General features: G+C 41.4%; 1 protein-coding gene across 1 annotated transcript in view; it reads right to left on the bottom strand.

Annotated features, from left to right (window-relative positions):
- SARS1 (seryl-tRNA synthetase 1) overlaps positions 1 to 20,028 on the bottom strand; it is a 170,003-nt gene that overhangs the window by 23,982 nt on the left and 125,993 nt on the right. The window lies entirely within an intron of this gene.

Genomic DNA, 20,028 nt, shown 5'->3' with positions numbered 1-20,028 from the left:
ACTGCTTCAATGATTAAACAATCTCCAAGTCTTCAGGAGTGTGGCAACCCCAGGAATCCCCTTGAAACAAATCCCCTCCAATTGACCAGAATCAATCAGCTCGCATATACTAAAAAATTTCTCTCTAAAGCTTTCCACCAGATTAAGGAAAAGATTGCCCTCCTGCCAATTTCCAAACTAAGACAGCTGTGACACCAAAAAATAACTTCTGAAATTGGGGAATGAAAGCCCCTCTCTGTCCTTCTGAACATATAAATAATAAATTTTTATTCTAGTACATTTTCAACCCAAAATGAATGTGTACCTGTCATTAGCAAAAATGTTTTATATAGTGTAGATAATACCATTATATGTATATTTAAATATAAAAGGGTTACAAAATGTGTAAATTGTTGAGTGAAAAAAATGCTGTTCCTGCAGCTAATTATTGTCTGTGTGTCTCTGTGAGGAGACCAAATACAGGATTTGTGAGCGGGACAAGCAGGGCTGTGTGTGGGCTCCGGGCTTGTCAACCAACATGCAAGCCCTGCTTATCCTCCTGCACTTTGGGGGGTATTTATCAATTTTGCCTGTTGACAGTTTCTTTTTACCCTTTTTTTTTTTCACTTTGGTTTTCTTGGACATGCACCAAATTTATCATTTGGTGCAAGTTGTTAGTAATTTTGGATCAAATGTTGAAATCAGCTGTTCACAGCGCCTTTTACACAGAACTTACCACCACAGAGGATGCGTATTTTACCCTGAAGAGCAGCCATTTCAGAGTCCCTCCTGCAGTATATCAGCAAACGACATGAGTTATTTTCTTTTGTGGGGTTTATAGCCACCATGTGAAATGGATTTTATTTTCAACTCAAGGCTAGGACTCCACTGAGATTTTTGTCCTATTGGTGGCATAAAAATGCCAGAAAAACTGCCACAGTTTTTCCCTGCGTTTTGGCATTTTTACCTTTGTGTGGAATTTGTCTTTGGCTAAGTCTCCACTTGGTTTTTTGTCCTGCGTTTTTAGGGATTAAAAAAAAACGCTTGAAAAAACGCCTGAAAAATCGCCAGTGCAATGTCCTGCATCTGGCGTTTTTTCATTTGTGTGGAAATTGCATTTTTGTCATCTTTTGGCACTTTTTTTTGGTACCCAAAATTTGCTGGGTACAAAAAAAAAAAAAAAGTCTGCTGCAGTGATGGAAAACATTTTATTAAACGAAATGTATATTTTATAACCAACTTTTTAGTATTTTTTTTAATAAAGTGTGTGTGTTTCACTTTTTTTCTCTATTTTTTACATTTTTTAGGTAGTAAAGACTGTTCCATGCTGGGAGTAGTAGTATCTGTAGTAATAGACAGATCGCCCCGAGTCTCAGTCTGACACCCGATGCGATCGTCCATTATATAGCACAGATGCCGCTGTATACAGCGCTCAAATCTCTGCACTATACTCCGGACAGTGATGTGAATAGAACATAATTCATTCATATTTCCCACCCAGAGCTGTGATTGACCGGATGGTTACAGCCAATCACAGCTCTGAGGAAAATATCAATGAATGAGTAGCCGGCCCGGAGTATAGTGCAGAGCAGGGATGCAAGCGCTGTATACAGTCGCTCCATCTCTGCTATAGACAGGATGATCACAGCAGGTGTGAGTAGTGACATCCACTGTGATGTGTCCTTAAGCAGGCACTACTACTCCCAACATGGTGCATACTCTGCTCCATGCTGGGAGCTGTAGTACCTGCATCAATAGACAGATCGCAGTGAGTGTAACTTCTGACACCCGCTGCGAACTGTCTATTAATGCAGGTACTTCAGCTCCCAGCATGGAGCAGAGTGTGCTCCATGTTGGGAGTAGTATTACCTGCAGTTATGGAAAGATCACAGCGGGTATCTCTCCTGACACCCGCTGTGATCCTCCGGTATAATGATGCGGCGGCCGCTCTCCTATGGTCCCCTGCACGGCCGTATATATACACATATTCCTATTTCTCACAGAGAGCTGTGATTGGCCAGATTGGTATAGGTACTACTACTCCCATCATGGAACAGTGTGTTCCATGCTGGGAGTAGTAGTACTACCTAAAAAAATGTTTAAAAAAAAAGTAATAAGTGAAAAACACACACACACTACATTTTTATTATTGTCGGCTACATTTTTAGTGCTTTACCCGCCCACATAAATTGATCCCTGTTTAAAAATTGGAATTTTCCTTTGTTTACATTTTCTGACATTGCTAAGTGTTTTTTCCATCTGCATAATTTCTTGGCGGTGATTTGCGCCAAAAAAACCCTAAAGGTGCAAAATTGTGCCAAAGATCGATTGGCGCAAACGATGAATTATTGACTAAAGTTAAAATCCCACACACGAACCGTGTGATTATAAGAAAGTTGTAAAAATGACAGTGGAGAGAATGCGCCAAACTTTGGCGCAAAAATACACTGCGCCAAAGTTATGTGAAAAAAACAAAACACATAAATCCTTTGATAAATACCCCCCTTTATGTATTTGGTCTACACACAGAGACACAGGCAATAGCTGCAGGGACAAATACATACACATTTAACCAATGTATATGACAAATAATTCATATAATGATATTTTCTACCTTATTTAAAGTTATTGCAAATGACAGGTACACTTTAAAAAGAGTACCTGTCATGATCTTTTTAAATTTTATAATCCTCCCAGTTCACTGCCCCCATCATGATAAACCACCCCCTGCCTTTATTTTTAATTATTTTTTTTGTTTGTTTTCTACCTTGATATTGCTCTGTATTTTCTGCTCAGTCTCACAGACTGGAAAGGGGTGTTCCCCACAGCTGTGACATCATCTGAAGCTATACAGGGGAGAATTTTCTCCCTCACTCTGCTGCACACAGGCCAGAGCAGTTCAGTGTGAGATGAGCTATGACTGGCTAAGGCTGCACATACCTCCCTCAGCACTCCAGACTGTATTTCCTGATTTTGGACTTCTGCTAGGCCAGCAGGAGTCCAAAGTCTGTGCAAGAGATGTGGGGGGAATGTGCTCTGGACAAGTAGGGAGACACCTAGTGGCATGCTTTTTTAACCCCTTGCCACAAAATGCTGTGTATAAATGGCGCTGCGGCATTGGGAGGGTTGTGAAGTGAGCTCAGGAGCTGAGCTCGCATCATACCCGCACGGTCCCGGCTGCTATCAGCAGCCAGGACCCGTGGCTAATGCTGGACAACGCCGTTCCAGCTTTAACTCTTTAGACGTGGCGATCAAAGTTGATTGCCGCATCTAAAGTGAAAGCTTCCCGGCTGCTCAGTCGGGCTGATCGGGACCATCACGGTAAAATTGCGATGTCCCGATCAGCTAGAAAGCAACAGGTGGGTGCCTTACCTGCCTCCTGCACATCCGATCGCCTATTGATTACTCCAAGCCTGAAATCCAGGCTTTATCAATCAACTGCCGATAACACTCCTCAATGCATTGCAATGCAATGCAAAGGCATTGATCAGTGTATTGAATCAATGTACTGCATGTTATAGTCCCCTATGTGGGCTATAACATTGCAAAAAAAAAAAAAAAAAGTTTATAAAGATGATTTAACCCCTTCCCTAATAAAAGTTTGAATCACCCCCCTTTTCCCATAAAAAAAACTGTGTAAATAATAATAAACATATGTTGTATCGATGTGTGCGTAAATGTCCAAACTATAAAAAATATATCGTATTAATGGTCAATGGCGTACACGTAAAAAAATTCCAAAGTCCAAAATAGCGTATTTTTGGTCACGTTTTATACCATAAAAAAATTAATAAAAAGCGATCAAAAAGTTCGATCAAAACAAAAATGGTACCGATAAAAACTTCAGATCACGGCGCAAAAAATTAGCCCCCATACCGCCCCGTACATAGAAAAATAAAAAGTTATAGGGGTCGTATGGGGACAATTTTAAACGTATACATTTTCCTGCATGTAGTTATGATTTTTTCCAGAAGTAATACAAAATCAAACCTATATAAATAGGGTATCATTTTAATCGTATGAACCTACAGAATAAAGATAATGTGTCATTTTTACGGAAAAATGTACTGTGTAGAAACGGAAGCCCACAAAAGTAACAAAATGGCGTTTTTTCTTCCATTTTGTTGCACAATTATTTTTTTTCCCGTTTCGCCGTAGATTTTTGGGTAAAATGACTGACATCATTACAAAGTAGAATTGGTGGCGCAAAAAATAAGCCATCATATGGATTTTAGGTGCAAAATTGAAAGGGTTATGATTTTTAAAATGTAAAGGAGTAAAAAACGAAAGTGCAAAAACAGAAAAACGCTATGTCCTTAAGGGGTTACAAAAAATAGAAAACTTTCTAATTACATAAGGAGTGCAATAGCAAAAAATAGTTTTATTGACCGTGCCCATTTAAGGAATTAAAAAAAACAAAAGGCAACCAGAACCATGCCAATTTAGTTTGTTGCCCTTTAGTTTTTTCTCTCACCCTTTAATAGCTATAACTCTTATTTTATCCATTTACACACTTTTTTTTTTCTTTCTGCGGGACCAATTGTACTTTGTAATGTCTTCATAAATTTTTCCATAACATACGCTCCAATACGTCATTCACCGTACGGTCAAACTAACATGTAATCCTCATACTCCAGGTCGGCACAATTAAATCAATATCCAATTTGTAAAGTTTGCAACATGTTTTACTAATGTATATGATTTTTTTTTTAAATAATTGCCATTCTCTGACCCCTTTAACTAAATCTTTCCATATATCGGGCTGTTTGAGGGTAAATTTTTTGCTTCGTAATCTGTTGTTTTTATCTGTATTATTTTGGTATTGATCAGACTTTTTGATCGCTTTTTACTAAAACTTTTTTTTTTTTACGACATTCACCATATGGGATAAATAATGTTATATTTTAATAGTTCAGACAATTACGAACGCGGCAATACCAAATATAGTCATTTTTTCAATATTTTTTTCACATGGAAAATGGGGGGGTGGAGATTTCAACTTTTAATATGGAAGTGGTTAAGGTATGTGGGTTAAACCTTTATTACATTTTTTTTAACATTACTCTTGGCATCCTAGGGGACTTTTAGAAGGAATCAGATTACTCATACAAATCAATGCAGTTCCATAGAACTACATTCGTCTGTGTGCTCAGCGCTCGATTGACAGAGCCTGCTGAAGAGAGGATCTATCGATAGTTGAGCCACAGACTAGACAGAAAGAGAGAGATTACTCCATATTCTTGCTTTTCTCTCAAAATCGCTATTCATGGGGACAGGGTTAGGCTACTTTCACACTGCAGGATAGCAGGATAAAAATTTGTTACATAGTTAGTACGGTCGAAAAAAGACATATGTCCATCAAGTTCAACCAGGGAATTAAGGGGTAGGGGTGTGGCGCGATATTGAGGAAGGGATGGGATTTTATATTTCTTCATAAGCATTAATGTTATTTTGTTCCATGAATGTATCTAATCCTGTTTTAAAGCTGTTAATTGTTCCAGCTGTGACCAGTTCCTGAGGTAGACCGTTCCATAAATTCACAGTCCTCACGGTAAAGAAGGCGTGTCGCCCCTTGAGACTAAACTTTTTCTTCTCCAGACGGAGGAAGTGCCCCCTCGTTCTTTGGGGGGGTTTAACCTGGAACAGTTTTTCTCCATATTTTTTGTATGGGCCATTAATATACTTATATACGTTTATCATATCCCCCCTTAAACGTCTCTTCTCAAGACTAAACAATTGTAACTCCTTTAATCGCTCCTCATAGCTAAGATGTTCCATGCCCCATATTAGTTTAGTCGCGCGTCTCTGCACCCTTTCCAACTCCGCAGTGTCCCTTTTATGGACAGGTGCCCAAAACTGAACAGCATATTCCAGGTGAGGCCGTACCAATGCTTTATAAAGGGGGAGTATTATGTCCCTGTCCCTTGAGTCCATGCCTCTTTTGATACATGACAATATCCTGCTTCATGCATCGTCTTTTTCTCCTGCTGTACTCCTCTAAAACAATGGAATCCATTATCATCAGTGGGATCCGGCGGTGCCCGTTGTGTCTCGTCTTAATAACATCTGTTAAAGGCCAAAATAAAAATAAAAAAAGCCTAAAGGACCCGTTATGGGCAGGTCACAACGGCAGTGGCAGTGTGAAAGCAGCCTTAACAACTCATGGTTTTTCAGTTTTTGCACTTTACCTTTTCAAAATCATGATCCTTTCAATTTTGCACCTAAAATTCCATTCCTTATGTTTTGCGCCACCAATTCTACATTGCAGTCATTTTACCAAAAAATCTACAGCGAAACAGAAAAAAAATTCATTGTACGACAAAATTAAAGAAAAAATGACATCTTGTAACTTTTGGGGGCTTCTGTTTCTATGAAGTGCATATTTTTGTAAAAGTTACACCTTTTCTTTATTCTGAAGCCACATACAACTAAAATGACACCCTACTCATATAGGTTTGATTTTATCTTACTTCTGGAAAAAAAAACATAACTACATACACGAAAATGCATACATTTCACCCCTTAAGGACCATGGACGTACGTGTAAATCTAAGCATCCTGGTATTTAAGGACCAAGGACGTACGCATACGTCCATGGGAATTTCGGTCCCTGCCACGTGCCGGGCGGGGACCGGACTGACTGTTGATATTGATCAGCAGACATCCCGCGCAAATGCCGAGGGGGGACATCAGACCCTCCATGTGGGAGATCGGGGCAAATCGCAAATGAATTCACACTTGTGATTTGCGCGATTACGGGTCATTACGGGTCTATAGTGACCCAGAATATAAGGGGGATTGCGGTTGTCTAAGATACCCATGATCCCCCTGAAGGGATAGGAGTGAGGTGGCAGGGGTGCCACCCCTCCTATCCCTGCTATTGGTGGTCTACATGCGACCACCAATAGCAGATCGGGGGCGGGGGATAATTTTCGTTTTCCCCGTTCTGCCCACCCACAATAGGCGGGGCAGAACGGGGAAACAACAGAGGACCGGCGCCGTAGTCCACTTACCCTCCAGGCGAGGATCGGTGTCAGAGATCGGTGGGCTGCGATGTCGTGCAGCAGGCTCCCTGGATCCGACTGAAGCCGTAAGTTGCCTAACAACATCTGGAGGGCTACAGTCCGAGACCACTATACAGTGGTCTCTATACTGTAGCACTCCAGTTGTTGCTAAACTACAACTCCCAGCATGCCCAGACAGCTGTTTGGGCATGCTGGGATTTGTAGTTTTGCAACATCTGGAGGGCCACAGTTTGTAGTGGTCTCTATACTATAGCTCTCCAGATGTTGCAAAACTGCAAATCCCAGCATGCTGGGAATTGTAGTTGCGATCCCTACAGTTGTTGCATAACTACATCTCCCAGCATGCCCTTCGGTGATCAGTACATGCTGGGAGTTGAAGTTTTGCAACAGCTGGAGGCACACTGGTTGGAAAATATTGAGTTAGATAACAGAACCTAACTGAAGGTTTTCCAACCAGTGTGCCTCCAGCAGTTGCAAAAGTACAACTCCCAGCCTGCACGGTCTGTCAGTACATGCTGGGAGTTGTAATTTTGAAACTGCTGGAGGTTTGCCCCCCCATGTGAATGTACAGGGTGCATTCACACACGGACAGGCTTACAGTAAGTTTTCTGCTTCAAGTATGAGCCGCAGCGCAAACTCCTAGCAGGGATCTCACTGTAAACCTCCGCCAGTGTGAATGTACCCTAAAAACACTACACTACACTAACACATAATTAAGGGTAAAACACTACATATACACCCCTTACACTGTCCCCCCCCCCCAATAAAAATTTAAAAAGTCTTGTACGGCAGTGTTTCCAAAACGGAGCCTCCAACTGTTGAAAAACAACAACTCCCAGCATTTCTGGACAGCCACTGACTGTCCAGGCATGCTGGGAGTTTAGCAACAGCTGGAGGCACCCAGTTTGGGAATCACTGGCATAGAATACCCCTATGTCCACCCCTATGCAATCCCTAATTTAGTCCTCAAATGCGCTCTCTCACTTCAGAGCCCTGTCGTATTTCAAGGAAACAGTTTAGGGCCACATATGGGGTATTTCCGTACTCGGGAGAAATTACACTACAAATTTTGGGGGTCTTTTTCTCCTTTTACCCCTTATGAAAAGGAAAAGTTGGGGTCTACACCAGCCTGTTAGTGTAAAAAAAAAATTTGTTTACACTAACATGCTGGTGTTGCCCTTTACTTTTTATTTTCACAAGAGGTAAAAGGAAAAAAAGACCCCCAAAATTTGTAACTCAATTTCTCCTGAGTACGGAAATACCCCATATGTGGAAATAAAATGATCTGCGGACGCACAACAAGGCTCAGGAGTGAGAGTGCACTATGTACATTTGAGGCCTAAATTGGTGATTTGCACAGGGGTGGCTAATTTTACAGCGGTTCTGACATAAACGCAAAAAAATAAATACCGACATGTGACCCCATTTTGGAAACTACACCCCTCACGGAATGTAACAAGGGGTATAGTGAGCCTTAACACCCCACAGGTGTTTGCCAAATTTTTGTTAAAGTTGGATGGGAAAGTGAACCCTAAATTTTTAATTTTCACAAGGGAAAATAGGAAAAAAAGCCCCCCAAAATTTGTAACCCCATTTCTTCCGAGTAAGAACATACCCCATATGTGGATGTAAAGTTCTCGGCGGGCAAACTACAATGCTCAGAAGCACCATTGGGATTTTGAAGAAAAAATTTGTCCGGAATTGAAGGCCACGTGTGTTTACAAAGCCCCCATAGTGCCAGAACAATGGACCCCCCAACATGTGACCCCATTTTGAAAACTACACCCCTCCCGTAATGTAATACGGGGTACAGTGAGCAGGTACGCCCTACAGGTGTCTGACAGATTTTTGGAACAGTGGTCCGAGAAAATGAAAAATGTAATTTTTCATTTGCTCAGCCCACTGTTCCAAAGATCTGTCAAATGCCAGTGGGGTGTAAATGCTCACTGCACCCCTTATTAAATTCTGTAAGGGGTGCAGTTTCAAAAATGGGGTCACATGTGGGGGGGTTCCACTGTTCTGGCACCACGGGGGGCTTTGTAAGCGCAGATGGCTCATTTACACATCCAACTTTAACAAAAAGTCGTGAAATACCTGTGAGGTGTTAAGGCTCACTGTACTCCTTGTTACGTTCCTTGAGGGGTGTAGTTTCCAAAATAGTATGCCATGTGGGTATTTTTGCTGTTCTGGCACCATAGGGGCTTCCTAAATGCGACATGCCCCCCAAAAACCATTTCAACAAAATTTGCTTTCCAAAAGCCAAATGTGACTCCTCCTCTTCTGAGCATTGTAGTTTGAGCATTTTACGTCCTAACATGGGGTATTTCCATACTCAGAAGAGATGGGGTATAACATTTGGGGGGCATTTTCCCCCATTACCCTTTATAAAAATGGTAAATTTGGAGAAAAAAAAACTGCACTTTAGTGAAAAAATATGTTATTTCATTTACACATCCGACTTTAACGAAAAGTCGTCAAACACCTGTGGGGTATTAAGGCTCACTGGACCCCTTGTTATGTGCCTTGAGGGGTGTATTTTCCAAAATGGTATGCCATGTGGGGGGTTTTCTGCTGTTCTGGCACCATAGGGGCTTCCTAAATGTGACATGCCCCCCAAAAACCATTTCAGACAAACTCACTCTCCAAAATCCCACTGTCGCTCCTTTCCTTCTGAGCCGAACACTTGACATACACATATGAGGTATCTCCTTACTCGAGAGAAATTGGGTTACAAATTTTGAGAGGATATTTCTCCTTTCACCCCTTGTAAAAATTCAAAAACTGGGTCTACAAGAACATGCGAGTGTAAAAAATTTAGAATTTTCGCCTTCACTTTGCTGCTATTCCTGTGAAACACCTAAAGGGTTAACACACTTACAGAATGTCATTTTGAATACTTTGAGGGGTGTAATTTTTATAAAGGGGTCATTTGTGGGGTATTTCTTATAAGAAAGCCCTTCAAATCCACTTCAAAATCTGAATTTTTCATTGACCAGTTCAGGTTTGAAGATTTTGTGAAAAATTGGAAAATTGCTGCTGAACTTTGAAGCCCTCTGATATCTTCCAAAAGTAAAAACATGTCAACTTTATGATGCAAACATAAAGTTGACATATTGTATTTGTGAATCAATATATAATTTATTTGGAATGTCTATTTTCCTTACAAGCAGAGAGCTTCAAAGTTAGAAAAATGCTAAATTTTCAATTTTTTCATAAAATTTGGGAATTTTTCACCAAGAAATGATGCAAGTATCGACAAAATTTTACCACTAACAAAGTAGAATATGTCACGAAAAAACAATCTCTGAATCAGAATGAAAGGTAAAAGCATCCCAGAGTTATTAATGCTTAAAGTGAATGTGGTCCTACGCTCTGGTCCTACAGTGAAAAATGGCCTGGTCCTTAAGGGGTTAAAATTGTCATATTTTTCACCCCTCCAACTTTTTTTCTTCCGTGTACGGGGCAGTATGAGGGATTATGTTCTGCGCCGTGATCTGAAGTTTTTAGAGGTTCCATTTTTGTATTGATCGGACTTTTTGATCGCTTTTTATTCATTTTTTCATGATATAAAAAGTGACCAAAAACACGCTATTTTGGACTTTGTTTTTTTTTTGGGCGCGTACGCCACTGACCATGCGGTTTAATTAATGATATATTTTTACAGTTCCGACATTTCCACACGCGCCTATACCACATGTTTATTTTTATTTACACAGTTTTTTTTTTTTTAAATGGGAAAAGGGGGGTAATTCTTAATTTTATTAGGGAAGGGGTTAAATGATCTTTATTAAAGCATACCCGTCAGATCCAAAAAAAAAAAAAATATATCACTCGTTACCTAATCCTGACCATGTATATCTAATTTATGTGTCTAGCACCTTTATTTATTTTTTTCATACATTTTTAATTTAGCTCACTAGTCTGAATTCCTCTCAAAAGTAGGGGGCGTGGCCTCACTGTGCAGGTCTCCACCCCCTCCCTCAGTATGCTGTCTGCTCACATCTCTTCTAGCATTAGCAAAACTACAACTCCCAGTTTGTCCTCACTGACAGTAGAGGGACACAAGCTGACAGTGGGAGGATTTTTCCTTCAGCTGTGAGACCTACACTCACAGCTGTCAATCAAGGAAGTGTGTCCATGACATAGGTGATGATGCAGGGACAAAGCAGGACTAGTATGTGTCCAAGCAGGCAGGGGAGGCAGTTGTTTGACTGGCTTTTTCAGTATGAAATACCTATTGGTTTTGCATGCTTTACAACATATCAAAAGTTTTGTATAGGACAGTGTCCATTTAACTTTTTTTCACACTTTTATTCCTTGTAATGTTATAGCCCCCTCTAGGGCCTATAACTGCACACACTGATCTTCTACACAGATCACTGCCATACATGGCAATGATCAGTGTTATCAGCGGTCAATTGCTCAAGCCTGGACTTCAGGCTTGGAGCAATCAATCGCCGATCGGATGCGCCGGAGGCAGGTAAAGGACCCTCCGCTCACGTTCTAGCTTATAGGGACATCGCAATTTCACCGCGATGGTCTCGATCAGCCCGACTGAGCTGCCGGGAGTGTATTCTTGTTACTTTAGACGCAGCGATCAACTTTGAACGCCATGACTAAAGGGTTAATAGCGTGCGGCACAACGATTGGTAGCCCTATGACCGGGCGCAGGGTGTACAGGTATGCCTTGCATCCTTAGGAGGTTAATTTGATAAAAAAAAACACTAATTTTCCTAGATCCCAGGATCCCTAAATACAAGAAGCTCTGACTCTCTAAGAATTGTGACATCAGATATTTCATTATCACATCCCTCTACCACCAAAATCCTGCTGTACGTGGATCTGACCTGATTTGGATTGCGAGAGGTTCATTGATAAGGAACAAAAGAGAGGGGACAGAGGGCAAACCTGTCTCATTCCCCTGGAATGGCTAACCTTGTTGATCTCTAAAAGTGCTCTGGCATTTTTGTATAGGACTTTAACCTTCTCCTCAATCCCAAACAATCTCATTACTCCCCATAATAAGTCCTACTCTATACTGTCAAACGCCTTAGCCACATCTAAAGACAGGATGGAGTGAGGTCCCTTACCCCCCAAAAAACTGCATACTGTTATATAATCTTAAATTGAACTTCCCCATTTGATCAGGAATACAGCCATTCTGATCCTTATTGACTAATTTACTAATAACCTTCCGAAATAGATTAGTTAACCTATATTTTAAAATCAGTATTAAGAAGCAAGATTGGTATATATGAACCAATCTTGAGTGAATCTTTATTAGTTTTCTTTCTTTCTTTCTTTCTTTATTAGCGTTCTTCTGTTTTTGCACTTTCGTTTTTTCCTCCTTACCTTTTAAAAATCATAACCCTTTAAATGTTGCACCTAAAAATCCTTATGAGGGCTTATTTTTTGCGCCACCAATTCTACTTTCTAATAACATCAGTCATTTTATTCAAAAATCTACGACGAAATGGGAAAAAAAATCATTGTGCAACAAAACTGAAGAAACAATACAATTTTGTACATTTTGGGGGCTTCCGTTTCTACACAGTACATTTTTCTGTCAAAATGACACTTTGGCCCTCATTTACTAACAGGATTCAGACTCTTTTTGCGACAGAATGAGCGACAGCAAAAACCCGACAGAATCTGAATCACTCTGAGTGAAAAAAAACCCTACAAAAAACCCTACAAAACGTCAGCGCCGCCCGTCTACAGCGCCACCCACTTATGAATATGCATCCCCCCTCCCTCCAGCTCTCCCTCTCTTCGCCGCATCTAACTGGAGGGAGGGGGGATGAATATTCATAAGTGGTCGGTGCTGCGGACAGGCGGTGCTGACGTCAATGCAAGTTAAGCTACAGAAGCCCCGCCCATGCCAGTTACAGCCAGATTTCCACATATAATAAAACTAAGATTACGGGCAAACGGACAGGCAGATCCGGCCAAGGTAGTGATCGTAGGAATCAGAGTCTCCCACACTATCCATCAGTACCTGTGGTTAGTGCAGGAGCAAACATGTGACAGTTTTCCTTTAATGTAGGTACTACAGCTCCCAGCATGGAGCAGAGTGTGCTCCATGTTGGGAGTAGTAGTACCTGCAGATCATCCATAATATAGCAGAAATGCGGAGCGGCTCTATACAGCGCTCGTATCTCTGCTCTGTACTCCGGCCGGCCATTCATATTTTCCACCCTGAGTGGGGATTGGCGGGATGGGGCAGCCAATCACAGCTCTCAGAGGGAAATATGAACGAGTAAGTGGCCGGCCGGAGTATAGTGCTGAGATGCAAGCGCTGTATAGAGCCGCTCCGCATTTCTGCAATAGACAGGACGATCGCAGCGGGTGTCAGGAGTGATACCCGCTGTGATCTGTTCTTACCTGCAGGTACTACAGCTCCCAGCATGTCACAGAGTGTGCTCCATGTTGGGAGTAGTAGTACCTGCAGTTAAGGAAAGATCACAGCGGATGGCACACTCTGCTCCATGATGGAAGCTGTAGTACCTGCATTAATAGACAGATCGCAAGAAAGATGTAGTGGAGCTGGAGAGGGTTCAAAGACAGGCAACCAGAGTAATACGGGGAATGGGAGGACTACAGTACCCAGAAAGATTATCAGAAATAGGGTTATTTAGTTTAGAAAAAAGAAGGCTTAGGGGAGACCTAATAACTATGTATAAATATATCAGGGGACAGTACAGAGATCTCTCTCATGATCTATTTATACCCAGGTCTATATCTATAACAATGGGGCATCCTCTACGTTTAGAGGAAAGAAGGTTCCTACACCAGCACAGATGGGGATTCTTTACTGTAAGAGCAGTGAGACTGTGGAATTCTCTGCCTGAGGAGGTGGTCATGGTGAACTCTGTAAAAGAGTTCAAAAGGGGTCTGAATGCATTCTTGGAGAGTAATAACATCGCTGGTTATGTATACTAGATTTATAGGGACAGAACGTTGATCCAGGGATTTATTCTGACTGCCATATTTGGAGTCGGGAAGGAATTTTTACCTCTAGTATGAGGGTTTTTGCCTTCCTCTGGATCAACTCGGTAGGGACTCACTTGGGATATAGGTTGAACTTGATGGACTCTGGAAAAATCTGAGACAACAGTAATTTTGTATGCTGTTAAAAATAAATATTGGGGTGAAAATCACATAAGAATTGTGAGAAAACTGTCACACACACAGGTACAGACACCATATTATTAACGACACTAACTTTACAGCCCCTGTAGCATAGTCAAATAAAAAAAATACTGGAATACCCCTTAAAGACTCCCTTATGAGGGAGATTCAAGGGCCAGATCAATTCTTGACAACACCTGATAGGTTATTCCAACAAGAAAATATTCACTTACAGGGTTCCTTACCCTCCAAAGATCAACCAAGCAGAGTTCTTGACTAACAGTTTAAAGTAAAGGTATGAGCAGGCTTACTCACATTCCTCCCTACTTGGGAGTCTATCCAGTCCCTTGACCATTACCCTGTTAAATCCCTGTTTGTAAAATTATATTTTGATATCCATGTTCTACTAATCAACACGGCTGGAGTTGACTGATCACAGGGAGAAATAGATCCTAACAATCCCTAATTACCAAATGCATTACAAATTCCATTACATATTCAATCCCTTCTGTTTTAGCATGAAAAAAAAATCTTCCTTGTTTATCTACCAATACCTCCCATTTAACATTCTTAAAGTGATATTGGTGACCTCACCAATATTTGTGTACCACACAAAGTGTTTCTTCTGTGAAGTGAGACTCTAATAAGCAAACTGTGCCTGGCATGTGGGTCTTCAAATAATTTATTACCGCAACCCTCTTCAACCTTTCATACAATCCCTGGACGTTCCACGTAATTATCCTACTAGACATCTCCCTGTGGACATATTTCATAATTTGAGCAATTAGAATTTTTATATAAACCATTTTTGTGACCATATATTTCAGTGTTCCAATATGATGGTTCTTTTATTTGCTTGTGTCAGACGCGTTTCGGGGTTTCATACCTCTTTTTCAATGACTACAGTAGTGATACACATTACATTACATGGTGTTATAGGTGGCCAAAGGTGCCGAAATTAGTGGCTGGTGTGTAACTGTTTTTTCGATGTTATAGATGTGCGCCGCGGTGGCGCTGTTCACTGACGTGTCAGATGTAGTCACGTGTATCAATAGTCTGTAAGCCTTTTTCAGTTCATTCATAAAACATCATTTTATTTCTAAAAACATATAAAAAGCCTTGCAGGGGAACTAGTAGTAAAATATAGGACAGCGTGATAGATGATATTCATATGCGTGCTGTGTGTAGGTGTCTTTTGATAATTACTTGTATTGCTGTCTGTGTATGAGCAGAGCAGCTGATGTGGCGCTGTTTCCCTGGACTGGGGGACTGCAGCGCTGCTACTCAGCACGATATACAGCATTCATAAGTTGGGTGGAATGTATATTTTGCTGTAAGGGGTTGTAATGAATAGATGAATAATGTATTTGCGCAGTGAAACATTATAGTAAATGTTTAATGGAGTCTAAATATTATAGCAGCGTGTGTTTGGATGGTGTTGCGTTTGGTTTCCCCGATAGTGTGAGGTCCCCTGCAAGGCTTTTTATATGTAAAAGTATTTTAGATTGTTTTTAGAAATAAAATTATGTTTAATGAATGAATTTATGAATGAACTGAAAAAGGCTTACAGACTATTGATACACGTGACTACAACTGACACACGTCGGTGAACAGCGCTACCGCGGCGCACATCTATGACATCGAAACAGTTACACACCAGCCACTAATTTCGGCGCCTTTTTCCACCTATATATAACACCATGTAATGTAATGTGTATCACTGCTGTAGTCATTGAAAAAGAGGTATGAAACCTCGAAACACGTCTGACGCAAGCAAATAAAAGAACCTTTGGATTTTTACCATTATACCTTGCATTTATGTACGTCATACGGATTGCGCCGATCACTCAGAATTCGAATATGAACTCAGAATATCGAGTGTGAAGAGGATCCACTCAAAACACCCGGACGGCTGCACCGCTACTTTGATAATTCTGAATACATCAAAAGGCTCTTAAGGTTGCTGTGTGCCAAACACAACCTTACAAGGTGAGTGATCTACCCACGCGACTCACCTATAGCACCAACGGTACAAAACATACTGCCCAATGAGAAGCTCTGTCTTGTGTTTTTTCCTACTGTAGTATTAGTGTTCCAATATGCATATAGCATAGAGGTGAAAAGAGAAAGAGAGGAAATGAGAAAAAAAACACACACACAGAAAAAAAACACCTGCAGCAGATATGAGAAAGACTATAAATTAAGTGCCGCAATATGTCCAAATCAGGAGAGGGAAAGAGAACGCCAAGAGTAGAGATCTCTGTCCACAGGAGAGAGGGAAGCGGAACAATATTCAGAGAGTACAAATTTAGACAGGTCTGCATCTCATCACTGCCAGATATTTCACAGTAAGGGCTCAGAGCAGGGACAAAAGCGGACACTCCTGTCTCGTATTATTAAAGGGGTACTCCGGTCCAAGACATATTATCCCCTATCCAAAGGATAGGGTATAAGATGTCTGATCATGGGGGTCCTGCCGCTAGGGACCCCTGCAATTTTCCTGCTGCACCCACTATTCATCAGCCTCACGGAGCAAAGATCGCTCCGTGTCTGATGACTCACGATACACGGACCAGAGTATCGTGACATCACGGCTCCGCCCCCTTGTGGTGTCACGCTCTGCCCCTCAATGCAAGCCTATGGGAGGGGGCATGATGGCCACCACTCCCCCTTCCATAGACTTGCATTGAGGGGGCAGGGTGGGACCTCACGAGGGGGCGGAGCTGTGACATCACGATACTCAGGCCCCTGTATCGTGAGTCATCAGACACGGAGCGAACTTCGCTCCATGAGGCTGATGACTAGTGGGTACAGCAGGAAGATCGCGGGGGTCCCCAGTGTCAGGACCCTTGCGATCAGACATCTTATCCTCTATCCTTTGGATAGAGGATAAGATGTCTAGGGCCGGAGTACACCTTTAAGTACAATAAATTGGGAAAACAATTTGCCAATGATTCTGACCTGAGCTAAGGGATTGGTAGTCATTCAGCCATTGGACACCAGGAGGCAGGTAAGGGGAACCTCCTGCTGTCCTACAGCTGTTCAGGATGCCGTGGCGATCCCGAACAGCCCCCTGAGTTAACCGGCAACGTTTTACTTTCACTTTAGAAATAGCGTTCAACTTTGAACGCCGCGTCTAAAGGGGTAATAGCGTACGGCACTGCGATCAGTGCAGTATGCTATTAGCCACGGGTCCCGGCTGTTGCTAGGTGTGGCCCCGTGTTATAGTACAGGAGCGGATTCAGGACTTACAGGTACGCCCTGAGTCCTTAACCCCTTAAGGACCAAGCATTTTTCTGTTTTTACACTTTCGTTTTTTCCTCCTTACTTTTAAAAAAATATAACCCTTTCAATTTTGCACCTAAAAATCCATATGAGGGCTTATTTTTTGCACCAGTAATTCTACTTTGGAATGACATCAGTCATTTTACACAAACATTTATGGCGAAACGGAAAAAAAAATCATTGTGCGACAAAATTGAAGAAAAAACACCATTTTGTACATTTTGGGGGCTTCTGTTTCTAGGCAGTACATTTTTCGGTAAAAATGACACTTTATCTTTATTCTGTAGGTCCATACGATTAAAATGATACTCTACTTATATAGGTTTGATTTCGTCGTACTTCTGGAAAAAATCATAACTACATGCAGGAAAATTTATACATTTAAAATTGTCCTTTTCTGACCCCTATAACTTTTTTATTTTTCAACGTACAGGGTGGTTTGAGGGCTCATTTTTTGCGCCGTGATCTGAAGTTTTAATCGGTACCATTTTTATTTTGATTGGACTTCTTGATCGCTTTTTATTCCTTTTTTTTATGGTATGAAAAGTGACCAAAAATACGCTATTTTGGACTTTGGAATTTTTTTGCGTGTACGCCGTTGACCGTGCGGTTTAATTAATGATATATTTTTATAGTTCAGACATTTACGCACACGGCGATACCACATGTTTATTTTTATTATGGTTACATATTTTTTATATGGAATTTGGGAAAAGGGGGGTGATTTAAACTTTTAATAAGGAAGGGGTTAATGTGTGTGTTTTTAAACTTTATTTTATTTATTTTTTTTTTTTTTTACACTTTTAGTCCCCTTAAGGGACTTTTAGGAGGAATTAGATTCCTCATACAGATAATTGTGGTTTCATAAAACCACAATGATCTGCATGCTCTGCGCTCGATTGATAAAGCCTGGCCCTGCCACTGGACCACCAGGGACTTAATACAGGCACCTTTAGACGCCGCTGTCAACTTTGACAGCGGCGATCTAAAGGGTTAATAGCCGGCCGCGGCGATCGCCGCATGTCGGCTATTAACGCCGGCCCCCTGCTACAGGAATCAGCTGGGGGCTGGCCGGTATGACGCGGGCTCGAGTCGGGAGCCCGTGTCATACCCCGGTAACGGCCATTGGACGAGTATAGACATCCATGGTCATTATCGGGTTAAGGGGTATTCCAAGAATTTTTTTTATTTGACTATGCTACAGGGGCTGTAAAGTTAGTGTAGTTCATAATATAGTGTCTGTACCTGTGTCTGACAGTTTCCTCACAATTCTAATGTGATTTTCATCTAAAAATGTATTTTTAACCGCATACAAAACGACTGTTGTCTCAGATTTTTCCTAGGTTGCAATGCGGCCGAGACCTGACTCACTAGTCAGCTGATGACAGGGAGCCTGTCTGCTTCAATGGGTGGAGTGATCGCTTGGTGGGAGAGCGATCAATTTGCAACTAATACAACAGCTGTAGGCACCCTGATTGATCTTTTGAATGGATGCAGCTCATTTAGGTTTCAATGGGTGGGGTGGCTGATGTGTGGGAGGGAGGAAAATGGAATTATGGGATTTGTAGGCAAAAGAAAACTCAAACCGGAAATACCAGTTCACAAAAAGCGGGAATGACAGGGGAATGATTAGACCAGCTAATAGAGCTGATGAACACAGCAGAGAAGAAGGAAAGGAGGGAATGACCAATAATTATATTTATACACACACACACACTCAACTATATAGGGGAACAATTGGTATAATCTTTAAAGTCAGGATGCAAAATATGCCACAGTTCAATGAGTCTCCTACACTAAAATGTATTCCTTAGTCTATGAATCGCTGTCCAGGAAAGAGGACTTACCAGACGATAAATCCATGAAGGGTTAAAGATTAAGATCACCATCAAGCACAACCTCTGAAAGGCAAGCAAAATTATCCAGGGTCTTCAGAAACTCCAGAGCAAATGCTGTCTGGCTATGATTAGGAAAGTATACATTATAGACAGTGAAAACCCTATATGGAACCTACCATGCACATCTGACTGTTACTTTAAAACCATTGGCTTAAGGGACCAATAGAAAAGGATAGAAACACCACTAGTCTTAGTCCCAGGTATACAAGAATGATATTGCCAAAATCAGGCAATATGAAAAAAGGACAAGCAAGGTGATAGTAAAAAAAATGAATACCCTCAGGTACAAAAAAAAGGGATATGAAACCCCCACCCACAGAACACTCACAAAACAGTTCACAGAGTCTGTAGCAAACCAGAGCAACCAGAGACTGCAACTAGATCAAGAAATATAATCAAGAGAAAGAGCCACCCCTAGGTGAATTAGAAAGTTAGGTCTTGTGGGCTGGCACAGAGAATGGAAGATGGGCTGCCACCACTCCTGACGAGGTGGGACAGGAGGAGATGGTGCAGCAAACCAATCCGGAAGGCTTATCATAGGCAGCACCATCAGAGAAAGGGACTTAGGAAGGTCCCCAATAGACTTGAAAATTGAAGTCTTCCAGTTGCGGCAGACAACCAGTTAATCCATTTGTGGGATATGTCCTGAGCTCAGAGTTGTTCCAGAATGACCCTACAAAGCATGAGGGTGCGATGGAAATGGTCCGGTA

The sequence above is a fragment of the Hyla sarda genome, chromosome 2 (genome assembly GCF_029499605.1).
Source record: "Hyla sarda isolate aHylSar1 chromosome 2, aHylSar1.hap1, whole genome shotgun sequence".
In the NCBI taxonomy this organism is placed as follows: domain Eukaryota; kingdom Metazoa; phylum Chordata; class Amphibia; order Anura; family Hylidae; genus Hyla; species Hyla sarda.
Note: the sequence above shows the minus strand (reverse complement) of the source record. Positions and strands in the feature narration are given on the sequence as shown.